The sequence below is a fragment of the Anser cygnoides genome, chromosome 6, assembly GCF_040182565.1.
Source record: "Anser cygnoides isolate HZ-2024a breed goose chromosome 6, Taihu_goose_T2T_genome, whole genome shotgun sequence".
Taxonomy (NCBI): domain Eukaryota; kingdom Metazoa; phylum Chordata; class Aves; order Anseriformes; family Anatidae; genus Anser; species Anser cygnoides.
The window spans coordinates 16060263-16076081 of NC_089878.1; the positions used below are offsets into that span (position 1 = coordinate 16060263).

The 15819-nt window shown below is 38.0% G+C and overlaps 1 protein-coding gene across 4 annotated transcripts in view; it reads left to right on the forward strand.

The window, feature by feature from the left end:
* The window catches only part of RAPH1 (Ras association (RalGDS/AF-6) and pleckstrin homology domains 1), a 293904-nt gene that overhangs the window by 200201 nt on the left and 77884 nt on the right, over positions 1-15819 (forward strand). Inside the window, exon 1 of one of the 4 annotated variants that reach the window (XM_066999109.1) lies at positions 1102-1514. The exons of the other annotated variants lie outside the window; for them this stretch is intronic. The gene's annotated coding sequence lies outside the window, so the exon portion shown is untranslated. Of the gene's footprint in view, positions 1-1101; positions 1515-15819 lie in introns of those variants that run through there. 4 annotated transcript variants of the gene reach the window in all.

Here is a 15819-nt window from a genome sequence, read left to right on the forward strand (position 1 = left end):
TACAGCTTGGTGAGGGCAGGCTGGGTTGTGAAGAGTCTCCAAGGCAAAGCTGTGTCTGGGTTGGTTTTCGCAATGAGCAGAGGGGTGTGTGTGTATACATATACGTACATACATTTAATTGTACCTGGAAAGTCATTGATGGTGGGAGGGGAAGGAGTGTCTGTATACATGTGTGTCACATGACCTGTGTAAAATTGCTACAGGTATGCTTATTTTTCTCTTATGTTAATGCTGTTTTAAGAAGCCAATAACTTACCACTCCATTTTAGAAGATTTCATTTCTTTTGGGTTTGTTTTCTCATGTGACATAAAATAGTCCCTGCTGTGTTCAGGTACTGTCTCTGTATTTTGCTGTTTTTACTAGTATTTCAGTTGTTTTATGGTTTTCTACCTAGTCACAGGTGTTCAGAAGGGAAAAAGCAGCAGTATGTGTGGTGTCGTTTCTACTGGAGTGTACAGGTGCACTCAATTTGGAACAAGTGCGGTGTCTCATGCAGCTGTTACCTCTAGGTTGCCATCCACATGGCGGAGGAATGGGCAACTACTGTTTCCTGGGACTGAAGAATCATACCTATGTGTAGCTCCATTTTAAACATAAATGCCTCTTTTCATCTGTTTCCCCTTGCTCCTTTATCCTCCAGATAGGGACACATTAGCTTGTAAAACAACATCGAGCAGAAAAATGAGTTTAGATGCTTACTGATAACACTTACTGCATCTAAAACAGCAAACCTCCATGTTTTACTGTCTGCTTAATCAGCTTTTCCCTGGTAAGAAGTTTCCTATAAAAAGAGAGGAACAGAAAAATTACTTCCTAAATCATCTTGAAGGGAAAAAAACAATTATAAATTCCAGTTCTGGGAATATTTTAAACAGTAAGAAATACGGATATGTGTATATCTTCATATAATATGCTTATATCCTTCTTGGGTGGGTGTGGTGGTTAGTGGAATACAGAGCTGTTTCTCTGTGCATAAGTTGATGTGTGGTTTTTCATCTCAGTCGGTGAAACTCCAGTTACTTTACAGAGCTCTGCATTAGGGAGGATTTTTCTCTTATAGAACAGAGAGGTAAGTGCCCTACTAGAAATGTTATTCTCAGATAATTCCGTAACATGGCTTGGTTTTTAGACTCATGACATGCAGTGAAGGATTCTTCTGCCAGTGTTTCTCTGACTCAGCATGGGATGACAGAGAGAAAGGTACTGCTAAGAGGGAAGCAGTGCAGTTTACCAGCTGTTAATCTCTCAAAAGGTTATTAAAAATAATGTGGAAAGAGATGCTGACTTTTTTTTTATAATTTTGAATCGGCTCTCTTTGCATAATATCTTGAGACCATTGCTTTCAGATTTGAATTTAAAATATTTTTCTTCCAGGGGAATAATGCATTGATGTAAATTGTTTTGAACTTCCTGTGTATTATATCCTGCTCTTTCCTTACTAAGGTAAACCGTGGTACAGAGAAGACCTGTTGATTTACAGGACTGTACGAGACAGCTTTGTTAACTTTTATAGGTAATGGTTCAGTATGGTTGATTTTAAGAGGCTTTATTTTTCAAGAGGGAGTCTTAATAGTCTTTTGAGTATCAGCATATGTGAGCATCTCCTCATTCCTTCCTATCCCCAAGCCGCTGATTTTTTTCAGCTGTGAAGCTATTGTGTTGCTTCTCTATTTGATTTTTCATGGAATATTAACATGTGCTCTTTTGTCTCTTCCTTCAGCATCAGGATTTTTAATAAAAATCAGCTATCTTTTTTTTTTCCAGGAAAAAGGTTATTTGTGCTCTATATTTAACATCTTTATGCTGTATTAGTCTTATCTTTACTGCTCGTACAACTTATGTTCCTTCTTAAAATGTCTTTCAGCAACTGGAGGGGAAAAAACAGAATCTATCAAACTGGGACAGAGTTAAATCCGAGTGACGCAGCCAGTTAGCCAAATAGTGTGAAGAATAGCGCTGAAGATCCTAGTCCCTAAATAATCTTAATAGTAGTCTGTCTTAATAGTAGAAAAATCCAAATCTCTTGTGTGGTAAAGGAAGCCAAAGGTTGCAAAATAATTGCACTGCCTTTTCTGGTATGTTCCGCAATAGTTTTATTACTGAATTTTCCAGTAGAAGAGAATTGAAATAATGTGCTTCACAGCTTCCCATTAACATCTGTTCATACCGAGAATCCCGCTGATAAAATCTAGAACTTGCTATGGGCACTTAACAGAGCAAAAAATGTCCAACTTTTATTTCAGCCCTCAATAAACCAAGCACTGGGTGCTTACTTCATGATGTTTCATACCCTTTCCGTGCACTCACTAGAAGAAAACATGTTGGTTTTTGGCTGAATCAGGCAGTATCAGATAAACAAGTTTTATAAAAGGGGGGGCAGTCCAAGTATTTTCTTGCTGACTAAGGCTTAAGATTGCATAGACAAGTCAGCAAACTGGTGAGTGGTCAAATTTACATTATTTTTACATGTAGTATAACTATCTCTCCTGTTAATTTTGTTTAAGAAAATGTAGCTGTTATAAAAAAACAACATTGTATTATTGAGCAGTTCCTTTAAGTATTCAAAATATTTTTCTATCACAACTGGCTATCACAGATGATGAGTATGTACTTTGAATGCTTTCCATCTCTCGGAATGTCTACAAGGTTAGGGAATGCCAGTGGAGAAACTTGCACTGTAATTACCTATTATAATTGCTAATCTGAGTAACAAGGCATTAAAGTTTCTTCTTGTTCCTCTGCAGGCATTATTATTCCTTAAAAACTGTGTTCATTGAAAATGGCATACTATTTTCAAAAGTTGAACGCTTGAAAGTAGTAATAAATACTTAGCTCAGCATACCAGTGTCTCCCAGAAGGACGTATGATTCTTTGACACAAGTTGCAAATAATCATTCTCATAGTTGAAAAATCTTATAAAGAATAAGACGTATCCTCAGCATACTTTTTATGTGACTGCATCAAGGTGTATTCACTGATAGTTTTTGAATTTTCAAAGAGTTGGTCACTTCTGAATTTTGTCCTAAGTAATAATTTTAATTATGTGGTAGGACAGTCTTTAGTTAAAATCTTTTATATCAGGTGTTACATAAATAGTATTTTTCTTGAGTTTGGTCATTTTTTTCTTCGCTAACGAAGAGTGAGCACTTGAAATGTGTTGTTCTGTGCACTGTCATTCAGTTTGTTAGGAACTACATGGAAGAAGGCCATGTGTGTGAGATTGGCCTGAGGTTAAATACCAGGGAAGTTATTTTTTTGCCACTTTATTAAATAATGAATTGGCTGAATGCGAGAGGTGGGGGGAGAGAGAGAGAAAGGAGGGGGCAGAGGGAAGCTTGGGAATTCTAGAGCTACTAAAAAGAAATAATTTTGAAAAATTTTTAACCATAGAAGAGAATTTTTACCTGTTACTGTATTACTAATCTTACCATGTGCATTTAAACTGCTGTAGTCAGAAAGATGATTGAATCTTCATTGATGGCCTTTCTTTTTAGGAAAGCAGGCTGTAAAGTGTAAGTTTTTATATGAAAATATTATTTAGAGTCTGATGAGGGGATTACTATATATACAGTAGCAGACTGTTATGATACCTATTTTTTTGAGTAAATGTTTTCATTTGTTGAAGAGCTCAAGTTGCTGCTAGAAGTGTACTGATGTTGAATAGGGCAAATGGTAAAATGAATAAGGATCATTCTTGTCTTTTAAAAATTATCTTAAGCATCATCTGTTGTTGAAATGTTAGTATTGTATTGTTCTAACTACCACATTTGAACTCTGCTGAAATCTTCCAGACCTGTTGTTGCAGGGAGGCCAGTACTCTGGCAGTGTAGGTGCCGGGAACAGCAAGTTGTGTTCTTGTGTTAGATGAGATCTGTTTTGCTCGAGCTGTGTTGACATAGATCCAAGTCACCTTATTGTTTCCTACGGTTTATTACAGCACAGAAGCTGATTTCTGTTGGATAAGGATTAGAAAGAAACAAAAGTGAGAAGGGTAATGATGCTCTCTAATTTTACAGCTCTGATCAGTTTATTAATTGTGTCAGTACTGCACTTTTATTTAAGAAGTCATTGAAAGCTTAAACAGAACCTTGTCATTTCTCTCAAATGCACGTACAAAGTGGGAAAATACATGAAATAAAATAGGTACCGATTTATCTGCCCCCAGCCTCCTGTATCCTTCCTACTGTTTGACAGCTTTGGGAGCGGTTGCATAGGGACTGACGGAAAGAGCCGTTCCCGGGCTAGCGAGAGCTGAAGGCAGCGGATGGCACAGGGTCCTCTCCCAGTGCTTGGTTGTCTCATCTCGTCCCTCCCACTCCCCAAAGACTTAGCAACTTGCTGTGCTTTATAAGACCTGTAGTATTCCTGGCATTTCTTTCTGTCCTTAGTAGTTGGTTAAAAATGAACAAGTGTAACTGCTCTGTGCTCAGAGTTGAGGTGTGCAATACCTCTACTTCTGGTAGTGTTTTTTAGTTGTTGCCGTAGTGAATTTTCCAGCAGGAAGGAACAGTTTAATAGTTTGCTCTTTATACAGGTGCATTTGTTACACCAGGGACAGCCTCAGCTTTGCAGTTCTCCCTGCTTGCATCCTGGATGGTGCTGACCCAGTCTTGAGAATTTTATCTTCCGCTCACTGTTTTTCTAGCAGGTCACATAATGAAATACTATTAATAGAGCTAAAGAGAAGCAGTTAAAATTAGAGATCATTTTTTTCCTTCTGCTTTTCCTGGCTGAAATGTATTTAGATGTTACCTAGCTTTAGTGACCACTAAACTGTTGTGCATTCGAAGTATCCTTCTAAAAAGAGACTGGGGAGATTAATTCCACGGAAGTTCTGTAACTCACTTTACAACGTGATACACAACATGCCAGACTGGTACAACTGGAGGGGTGATCAGCTGTAGTAAAAGACAGAAATTAACAGGGGAGCTGTTGAGAGAGGAAGAGAAGCTACATCCTTGTATATATCTTTCTAGACCATGTTTATATACTCTAGCAAAATGAGTGGTTCTCTTAAGCCTGGGATGTAAATGCATTTTTAAAAACAATGACAATCTCCTTTCCAGGCTGCTGTTTGCATCTTAAGAGCATTAAAAGGCATCTGCCCAGAGCTTCAGAATCATTTGTAGAAAATAATAATGCACTATGATTTCATAAATGAATTAATTTGCACATCCAGTTGACAAATGTTACCTATGCTTGTTTTGTGAAAGCTGATTTACAAAACTGAGGTGGATTCTAAATGAATATTGGAAACAATAAGTTTTCAGGCTGTTTTCAAACATCTCATGAATTAAGCTAATTTTTGCAGTTTAGCAATAACCTTTCAAAGGTGAAATTGGCATGGGAAGCTTGTTAGTTAAGACACCCTACCAGTGGTTAAAGGACAAGATGCTGTATGTGAAATAATTGGCGTATCGATTCTAGCTTCCTTCAGAAGCAAGGGCAGGGTTCACTGCTCAGGGCGGTTCCCCCTGGTTGTTCTCTGTAAGGCACATTGCTGATGGGCTGCGCCTCTAAAATAGAGCCTCAGTATTTGGTATTACGGTGATGGCTATTCCTAGGCAGTTTCCTGTTCATGTATGGTTGTTTTGGATTTCATATTGACTTGCTTAGTTCGTGCCTATATAGTGATGAGGCATCTTGCATGGGATTTTTGATTCTGTGCCAGAAGCCAAGAATTCCAAGCTCTTTTTATTTTTTTTAGGCATTTTGTTTCTTGCTGTCTTGCTTACTAGCAGAAAGATCACTGTGATCTTTTTGCACCCTCTAAAATTGAGTTAATAGTTGTTGGAATCTTTACTTTTACTATACTAATGCAAGTTTGGACTTACCAGGGGCCTACAATCATTCTCGTTCACAGGTGACTAAAGACTTAAACAAATGTGTTTAATAGAGCATTTAATTTTTTCTTGTGGTTTGGATTGTAGTAGTTGTTTCTGATGGCTTAAGAAAATCAATTTTAGCTATTAAATAGTGGTGTTTTATTTAGGCAACAGCAAAAAAAAGGCTAATATTTTTCATTCACTAGTAACTTTGCAAAGTACTAATACTGACTTGTCAGTTGCTTTGGCTGTCTCTGAGCATGTCACAGGTAAGGAAAACAACTGTCTAGGTGGGGAACAGAAGGATCACTTTTTGTTTCACCTTTACTCAGGTTTGTCTATCAATAAGTAACTTAATGATATCTTATGATAAGTTCTGTGAAACTGAAAGGCTATTTGTCAGATTCATGTGAGTACCAACAATATATTCTTGTCTAGGTAGGGAGGAAAGAAATTGTTTTCCTAATGAAATGTTTTGTTGTTCGGGGTTAGAGAGCTCACAGATTCTCTAGGAGGTACATAGCAGAAGTGAAGTCTCATTTTCAGCAGTGACATGGAAGGAGAAAGAGGGCCACAGAGAAAGAAGTATGAATGTTGTCTTTCCTTCTAGCAGCTGGCAGAGCGGAAAATCAAAGCAATGGGGAAATGAATGAAATTCTTAGGAGGAACCACATACTCACATCACAGTTCTTAAAGTGAAACATGCAGTGTCTTTGTGAAGACTGCTTTATATTACCTAAACTGCTATTGATAGTGCGTCATCTAGCTTAAGCTTTTGTGCTTGCTATCCTAGTTAGCGAAAATCAGAGTTTATTCTTAAAATTGAAATGAAAATTGAAAACAACAAAAATCCATTCAAATGCTTCTGATTGGCTTAAACGAAACCTATTGTGATATTATTCCTATTTAGTTTTAATCTGTGCAAAAAAGTCAGAAAGCTTCTCAAAAACAAACAAAACCCCCTTGGAATGACTTACTGCTGCATTGTAATGACAGCTCCTAAATTATCTTTTATCAGCTGAAATGGAATATTCCTGGAATGACTAGTGCTCGTTGTAGGGTTGAAAGTCCAGTATAGAGCAAACAATTTTTTTTTCAGATTGTGCACTTTCGACTTTCAGTGGTGTTTCATTTCTGAAATGCGATGACTTGGGCGTCTCTTTTTGAAAAGATGGGTCATTCAATTTTCATCCTCCTGAAGCACTGGGCAATATTTACCACTGTTATATAGGATGTTAGCTTGGATAGACTGTCAGTCTCAGAAGACCGGGGAGTGATTTTGTCTTTTTTTCTGTGCCTAGAGCTTTCAAAAGAATATTAGGTTGGTGTGTCCTTTGTGAAAGAGAGATTGTCAGGCAGAACGAGCAAGCATAAAGAAGAGGTAGGAGGTTCAGGCTAGACGTCAGGAAGAGGTTCTTCACTGAGAGGGTTGTTGTGCACTGGAACAGGCTCCCCGGGGGCATAGTCACGGCACCAAGCCTGTCGGAGTTTAATAAGCGTTTGGACTGTGCTCTTAGTCACAAGGTCTGAATTTTTGGGTAGACCTGTGTGGTGCCGGGAGTTGGACTAGATGATCCTGGTGGGTCCCTTTCAACTCTGGATGTTCTGTGATTCTATGATTATTTTCATTTAATATACAAGATGTTTACTCCCACTGTCATGGAAAGAGTTTAACTGCTATTGCTTGCTTTCTAGCCTAAAGACTGATCTGAGTACAGTACCTGAGGCACATTACTGTATCGTCTGTAACATCTGAAATTATTCCTCATATCCATAGTACCATCTGATGGTGTGATCTGATCTTTCTCATTTTAACGTGTGTATGAATCATTATGTTGCTCTGTACTGTGACCATGGGCTAGACACGTCTTTGTAAAGTAAAAGGTGCATTAGCGTTTGAGGAAGCAAGAAGTGAACCCCAAACCAGTAACACAATTGGTCTCCGGTGTTTGTAGAACAATAGAAAGTGAGCTTTAAAGAGGTGTCTTACCGATACTTTTTTTTTTTTTCAGTTTCTTGATGCAGAGCATAAAATCCCTGCCTTCTAAGCGTGGTCTCCATCTGTTGGATTTTTTCATTCTTGGAGGTGCACAATCTTGTTTTTGTTAAAAATGTACTCTACTTGATACTAGAAGGCCAGACACCCCCCCCCCCCCCCATTTTCTGTATGTTTGCTCATTATTAACTTTCTAAGATCCATTTAGTATGGAATTCTCTTGGATACAGCTGTTGACAGGCTGTGAGCATTTGACAACAGTATTTCTACATAAACGATCTGATTAAACATGATACAACGTTAGGAGACCTTGGTATGTCTTGTGTGGACCATCATTAGAGTTGATGCTGCCTAAATCTTTATTTTTGCTGCTTTGAGTGAGTTGGAAGGCAAGATAAATGGCCAGTTGTGCTCTCATGAAAATGTTAAAAATTACAGCTGACCTTATGTTGTCTGCATTCTTTTTGCCTTCCAGTATGGATTTAAATACTTGGTTTTACAACTGAACATGCTTTCGCTGTGCTGTGCCACAGGAGTTGAGAAGGCATAGCCTGCTAGCAGATTTGGCAGCTGCTTCTTCATTCCTAAAATGACTTTTGCAGGGTTGCTTTCCTTAAAATGTTGGTACTTAAGCAAGGTTCAGGCGGTATGATTGACAGTAATATGGAATTAGCATATATTCAAAAAATAAGGCTTCTTGTTTCCTTTTTTGTTTTGTTTTTTAAAGTATGATTAAGTACATATAAAATTTGGAATATGTAGGTGGTTAACCAGTTAAAAAGTTAAAAGATTAGTTCACTTTTTGGAAAGAAAATGAAAAATTTTGCCTGACACTACTCATTATGGCTGTTAGTGCTGTGATAGAGTCATCTATTCGGCTAAAGACGACCTCTCATGGGGGAATTTAAGGTCCAGTAAAAGAAGCCCTTAGTTTACTTGGCATTTCTTTCCTAACTTTCGAAGTTCTGCTTGCCTCTATAATGTTAGCAGCAACATTTCCCTGGGGTGGGGAGCAGGGAGGGTAGCAGCGGTCTGGTCCTGTGTGCATCCAGAATTGTCTGTGTACGTGGAACTAGTTTGAACATTTGGTTTGAGGCTTGTGTATTAGCAGCAGTAAATAATGATGATTTTCTTGTCATTAGCTGTGTATGCAGTAGCCTGATACTTAATGAATTGAGAATTTAATGGATACAGATAGATAGCTGTGTAGTCTTCATATTTTTCTTGCCACTATGCTTAATACATTCTTATAGGTCACGTTCAGAAAAACTGTTTGCAGCTAACTCTGATCTTTTTCCTTCAAAAATGAGTAAGCTATGCACTGGAATGATACCTATGACTGTGCATTCTGTAAATAATTGATTTGTGCCTTCTGTGTATTGCTAATCTTTTTTTAGTGTCATGAGGAACAGGGCATTACTTAAAAAGAGGAAGTTAGGTCTGCCACAGAGGAAGCATTATATTGTGGATTAAATGCTGTCCTTGCCGTCTTTGAACCACACTCTGTCTGCTCTCTCTCATTACATCCATACTTTTTTCTTTATACAATTTTCCAATTCTCTTTGAGTTGTAGACAGCTGGTGGTTTCCAGTGTTCTGTGTGTAGCTCTGGTCTTCTTGGGTATCAGTCTTAGGATGTTTGCCTCTGTAATGCTCCTCGATTTGAAACTGGATAGGTGGAAAAATGCTTTTCTTTCTGTTCACGGCTCCTTTTCGCATTTGGGCTGAAGTTTGCATGCAAACAAAATGCACGTAAGGGGGGTTGAATGGTACTATTAGCTGTTAGTTCTGTGTTGTGTGTGTGTGTTCTCAGAAGAAATTCTGTAGATGATGCACAAGAATTGAAGAAGGTCTGAGAACTTGCTTCCTGTGACTTGCTTGCATGTTTTAAAATATAAGCTCAGGATTAATGGAGCTGGAAGGATATAATGTTGGAAGTAACCTTACTAGTTAGCATGGAAAGCTGTGGATGATTACACAAATGTATTGTTCTTTTAGTTGTTTTCCTCTGAGAGAAGGCTGTGACTTCAGATGAAGAATACAAACCAGAAACAAACAAGCCCTTAGGATACATTCCTTTTTTTTTTTTTTTAACAGGCATTTCTTTATGAAAGATGAAATCACTGGTACCTTGTTTGAGATGAGGCATATCAGGTTTTCTTTGAAGCATTCTACCTTTAAAACATTAAGGTTATGCATTACTATGTGGGTTGAAAACCTTCCCTCAGTGCATATGATATATTGTCTGAAATAGGAGTACTTTTTGTGACGTGCGTGCAGTTAATAATTGGCTGACATCCTTTGCTGGTTTACCCACGTTTAATCTTAAGTAGCTGCTGTCATTGAGTTTGATATTAAGATAGGTAGTATTGTTTAATAGTAACACCCCAAATTAAGAATATGAAACCAGATTTTGAACTGCATCTGTAGTTTTCCTTAGTGGAAACTTTTGCCTGTGAAAGGAGCAAGTATCTTCTGTACTAAACTTTGGATTGTGTGATGAGCATTTCCTACCAGTAACATTAAGCTGTAAGTGCTTTGAGAAATGTTTCGTCTAATCCTGTATTTTCCCTTGGTGATGCAGAAACTATTCTAAAGAATATTGATTTGGGCACAGAGTCTTCTTGAGTTAGAAACTTGCAGCCTTAGGCTGCAGAATGATAGACCTAGTTGTTGTTTTAGTATACATATGAGACGGATCTTAATTTTAGACCTGTTTCTCAAATACTGGAGCCTGAAGTTCCCAGCTGCAGCTGCTAGGTCCTGCCTTTTTGCTTTCCTTCTTAGTAGAACTGGTGCAACTTGTTGTGGGGTGCTCTCTGGCTTGTGATTGAGCTCTGTCATCTGCAGATATCCCGTAAATGGTTGCACTGAATGGGTAGCGACAGTGATACAGAAATAGTGCTGCCAGGCATGGATTCCTGGTAGTTCTCAGCAGTGCTGCCATGGGACCACAGCCAGTCAGTTCCCTTAGTACCTGAGGTCTGCTGGCAGCTCTAACGTGAGTTGCAGCGGTGCTGTCAGCTTACTGCACCTAGGCATTGAGTCATTCTCTGCTGCTAGTTCTAGCTACCTCCAGTCAATCATGAGCTTTGGCTAGCTTCTTGACTAAAATGTTTTTGTACACCTTGATGACCAGTCATTGAAGGAGTGGTTATACTGACTTGCACTGATGACAGTTTTGTCAAGCTGCTACGCTGCTGTATGTGCTACGCTGCTGTAGCTTAAGGCAATACCAGAATGTGAGGTTAAGATTTTATAATACTGGTGAACAATGAAAAGAGAGCAAAGTAACATGATTCGTATCTTCACCTTTCCGTTAAGCTCAGTAAAACTGAATTGATTGTAAGACTTCTGATATGATGGGATAAATGCCTATGTAGTTTCTTCCTTATTTATTCTATTTGTAGGTATCATCCTTTGGCTTGTGTAGCAGCGTTTTGTCAAATGCGTGAGAGCACTTTCAACAGAATGCCAAATCCAGCTGTATGAGAACAGAAGTTGCTTAGGCTTCACCCAGCCAATTTAAAACCTACCTTGTGTACAAGTAATCTTTCTTCCTTTTTAAAATTAATGTTCTGCGGAAACATTCTCAAGACTTTTGAGACTGAAATATTTGAGGACTATTAGAAATGGTTTATGTTGATACTACTGTGTACCTATCTTTTGTCTGGTGCTTTTTATTGCCAGATGTGCCAAAAGTACACTAGTGTGAATGCATCCCACTATGATCTGTAGTGAAGAAAACATAATTCTCCTTTTATAAGGAGAATTATATTCTCTTGTTCTCCTTTCTGACCCTTCTAATACAGATACTGCTAAAGAGTGATAGCAGTGAATACTAGGAATCCATCCTTGGTGCATGTGACCAACTGTGTTTAGCACTGCAACAACACCAGCGTGTCGAAATCTTTCCAAACTTTATTCCACTGACTTCTGGGCTTGTTTATCCTTTTCCTACAGAAGGTGACTTTTTCTCATTTGTTTTAATTTACTTGAAAGAACAGGGAGTCTCAAGTTATTTTTGTTTTCTCCCTTTTCTTAAAAATATATTTTTTGAGGTTTTCCTTCCAGTCTTTGACTTGTAAAATTAAATGTCATACTGTCCTTTGAATGTGTATAATGTCATCCAATCCAGAATAAACTATTCTAATGTTTCTTAACTTTTTAATACTGTTTTTCTTCCTTCTGCTGTCACTTTCTCTTGGAAAATGAAGACTAACTAGCTTTACGTGAATCAAAAGGTCTACGTAGAGAGATGTAGATTTTCTGACAGTGCATGTACAAATTTCTTGGATTGTCTGCTGCACCTTGAAGATAGTTTCGTCTTAACCTTTTTCTTATGATGGAAGCAGAAGTCTTCTGGCTCCTTTCAGTAGTTGATTATGAGAGAGATATGGTGGTGGTTTTACCCTGCTGGGCAGCTGAACTACACCACAACCACGCTCTCACTCCCCCTCCTCAGAAGAAGAGGGGGAAAAGAAAGTATGCTGGAATAAAAAGAGGAAAGAAAAAAAAAAAAGGCTTGCAGGTTGAGGTAAGGATAATTTAATTAAAGAGACAAGGAAGTTGGGGAGGGGGAAACAAGCAAAGGCTGCGCAGAAGCACAAAGTGGGGGGGGGAATTACTCTCTACTTCCCATCAACAAGTGATCAGCCATGTCCTGGGAAGCAGGGCCTCAATATGCATAGCAGCTGTTTGGGAGGACAGACGTTTTCATAACGAGAGTCCCCTCCGCTCTTTCCCCTTCCCCACCTTTTATTGTGGAGTGTGACACCACACCGTACGGAATATCCCTTCAGTCAGTTTAGGTCAGCTGCCCCAGTGAGATTCCCTCCCCAGCTCTTGCCCACCCCCAGCCTGCTGGCTTTGGGGTTTTGGAGGGAGTCCTGGTGCTGTGTCAACACTGCTCAGCAATAGACACAACACTGGTGTGATACCAGGGCTGTTGTAACTGTGAGTGTAGAGCACAGCACTGCATGGGCCGCTGCAGGGAAAGTGAACTCTATCCCAGCCAAACCCAGCACAGATATGATGATGTGTTCATACTTAATGGGAGCTTTGCATGGGAAATCTCTCATGTCAAAGTGAAGTGGTTGGGATTAGTCACTTCTACAGTTTTGAATACTTTTTAGAACTCGAAATGGGAAAAATAGTTTAAGAAAAATAATTTCATTAGTAATATGTGTAATCTTTAAATGCATTATTCTTATCTTTCATCTAATTCTTATATTGCATGACCTAGAAACTGATGATTTCTTTTTTTAGGCATGACACTATCAATTAGGCTTTTTAAAAAATTTATGTACTGAGGTTAGTTTGCATGTGGCATCTGAAATACACAGTGATATCAACAGGCATAGGGTATTTTTCTAAACTTTTCTTTTGTTCTTTATTATGTTTCCATTGTCCTTGACCTGATTTAAGTCTGTTTAGTTTTGTCCCACCCCAGACTGCAAAATCTGTTTGGCATTATGGTCCATTTTTATACAAAAGTATATAGAGAGAAGATGAGTCAGAGCTGTTCAGAGGTTATTAAACCTATATATATAACTCAGGTGTTGGTATTTTCTTTTTTTATGTAATTGTTAAACTTCACCTGTTTAAAAACTGTTGTTTTGAATTATGTAAAATCCTTTCAGCCACTGAGTGACAAATAATGTAATTTAATTTCTTATTTCTCTCTCGATACAGCTTTGTACTATGAAAATTCATATGCTATGAATTGTATGTTGTCAAGTGGCCTGTTATTTCCTTTATTAATTTATTTTGAAGTTCTAAAATTAACTTCCCTCATTTATACTTAGAACTGATCAAGTTGTGTTTTGTCATGCTGTCATGTGAAAATCCATTTTCCTCATGAAACATTTCCATCCAAAGTCCAGCTATATACCAGTGCTTGTGCCACGCTAAAAGTCTTCCTGAAAAGCAATGATGAAATTGTTCTTGGTTGTTCGGCTTAAAATCAAAAAGTACTGATCATGTTCTGGAAGTAATTTGAGTTAGAATACTCCTTTTAATACTAGATCTCATTATGTTTATTGGTTTTACTGATGTGTCATATTATTTGAAAAGCTGAAGTTCTACCTTGTTCTAATTTTCATTCTTTTAAGAAGTTCTTTGTTTTACATCTAATTTTACTGTTGAGAGGGGAGGTTTCAAGGGTTCTCTTATGAAAGAGCTGCATTTCTAGGTGCATAGCTGTGCTCTCCAGCCATCTCTCTGCATCCTCTGGTGTTAGTCAAGAGAACTACCTGCTGTGATGTAAGCTAACAAGGTGAGGTACCTTCACCTGGATGAATGGTGGTTAATAGCAAGAGCTGTAGTAAGTACATCATTCTTTAGATGGAATGACATCTTTAATTCTGGAGTGTGAAGATAGATGAAGTATGCAGCCGTATACTGGACCGTATGCAGGACCTCCAAAGAAGTGGCTTTGTTTCATTTCATTGTTCCCTTCCTGCTCATGGAAACAAACATACATGGCACAAGCAAATGCAGCATTCCTTTATGGTCTGAATGTGGTCCATGGCAGAAGTTATTCTAGTCATTATGTACACTTATTTATGAATTATATATTAGTAATTATATGCTGTGTTTATTGTGGAGATGCATTGGGATATAGGGAGAGTGTGCAGAAAGCTCCCAGTGAAATGGAATGAAATTTATAACTACAAAAACTATTTGATTTGTCGCAACCTAGCCCTTAAAGGTAAGCTAGGTGATAGCTCCTATCAGCAAAATTTTGTAAATCCTTTGGAAAGGTAACAGGAAGAAGTTGTCAGCAAGTCTTAGACCTGAATGTGTGTTCAGAAGTGCAAAGTAACATAGCAAACCAGTAAAGGAAATTAAACTCTTGTGCTTTCTTTGTTTGTTTTAAAATTACATAAGTCCTTTCATGGTGCTGCTTTTCTGATTTAATTCAATTTAATTCTCAGGTAGACAGCTCAGATTCAAGTGGAATAACCTCTTCTACAAAAAATAAATCTTCCAGACGTTTCACACCTCACTGTTAGCAATCCAAGGCAGTAAGACTGTATATTAATGGAGTGTTCCACAGACTTCTGCATAAGCTTTTTCACTGAAGTCGGACACAGTGCACTAGACAAACAATTTGGAACTTTTGCCTTTAAATATCAAGGTGCTAGTGAATTAAAAGGCATATTATAATATGACTTTTAAACTTGTCCTTGCATCTACATTTTGAATAGTAACTGTTACTGTTTTGTGGCTTGCTCAGCTACAGCAAATCAATGCAGATAAGTTCTGTCCTGCCAACCCTTGTCCTTAACAAGATGTGAATGTGTTCCAAGTAATTACCATTTCTGGTGTCACAAATGACATTCCTTATGTAGTGTGGTCAACTCAATACAGCTGCTTTCAGCAGTAAAAATACTCATTGTAGTACACATTCCAGTTGTGTTTTATTCTGTAGTTGATTCATCTGGCTCAATTCTTAAGGAGGTCTTTATACCAAAGAAGATATTTTTGAAGGAACAAAAATAATTGTTCTTTTGGGATGTCGAGAAGAAAACTCTTTACTCTGAAGCTTGCCAAAATGTTGCACAGCTGTTAAGATGATATAATGGCGTTTTTGTTTGACTAAGGTTGTAAATATGAACTTCCTTCCTTCTGCATTTATAATTAATCTGGCTGCATGCAGAACTTGTGATAAATCTCTTCCAAATATCTGTTGAGGGAGAGTATCTATAAAATGCTTACAAATTACACATGCAGTTTATATTTGGTTATGAAATGGGTGACCTAATTTTCTGTGAACTAGATATAACCTCCTCCCTAAGTACCACTAAAAGAATGTGTGTCAAGAATAAGAGTTTGTCCTGGTTTTATATCACAGAAAAATACTCATCTGTGAGAACTGTTGAACGGAATACCCTTAATCCTGGGGGACGGTTGCTGTGCTGTAGTTGCAATAGATCCTACTTCAGAAATAGGCTCAAAGTGGATAGCAGGTTCTGTTTCATTTGTATACGTCAG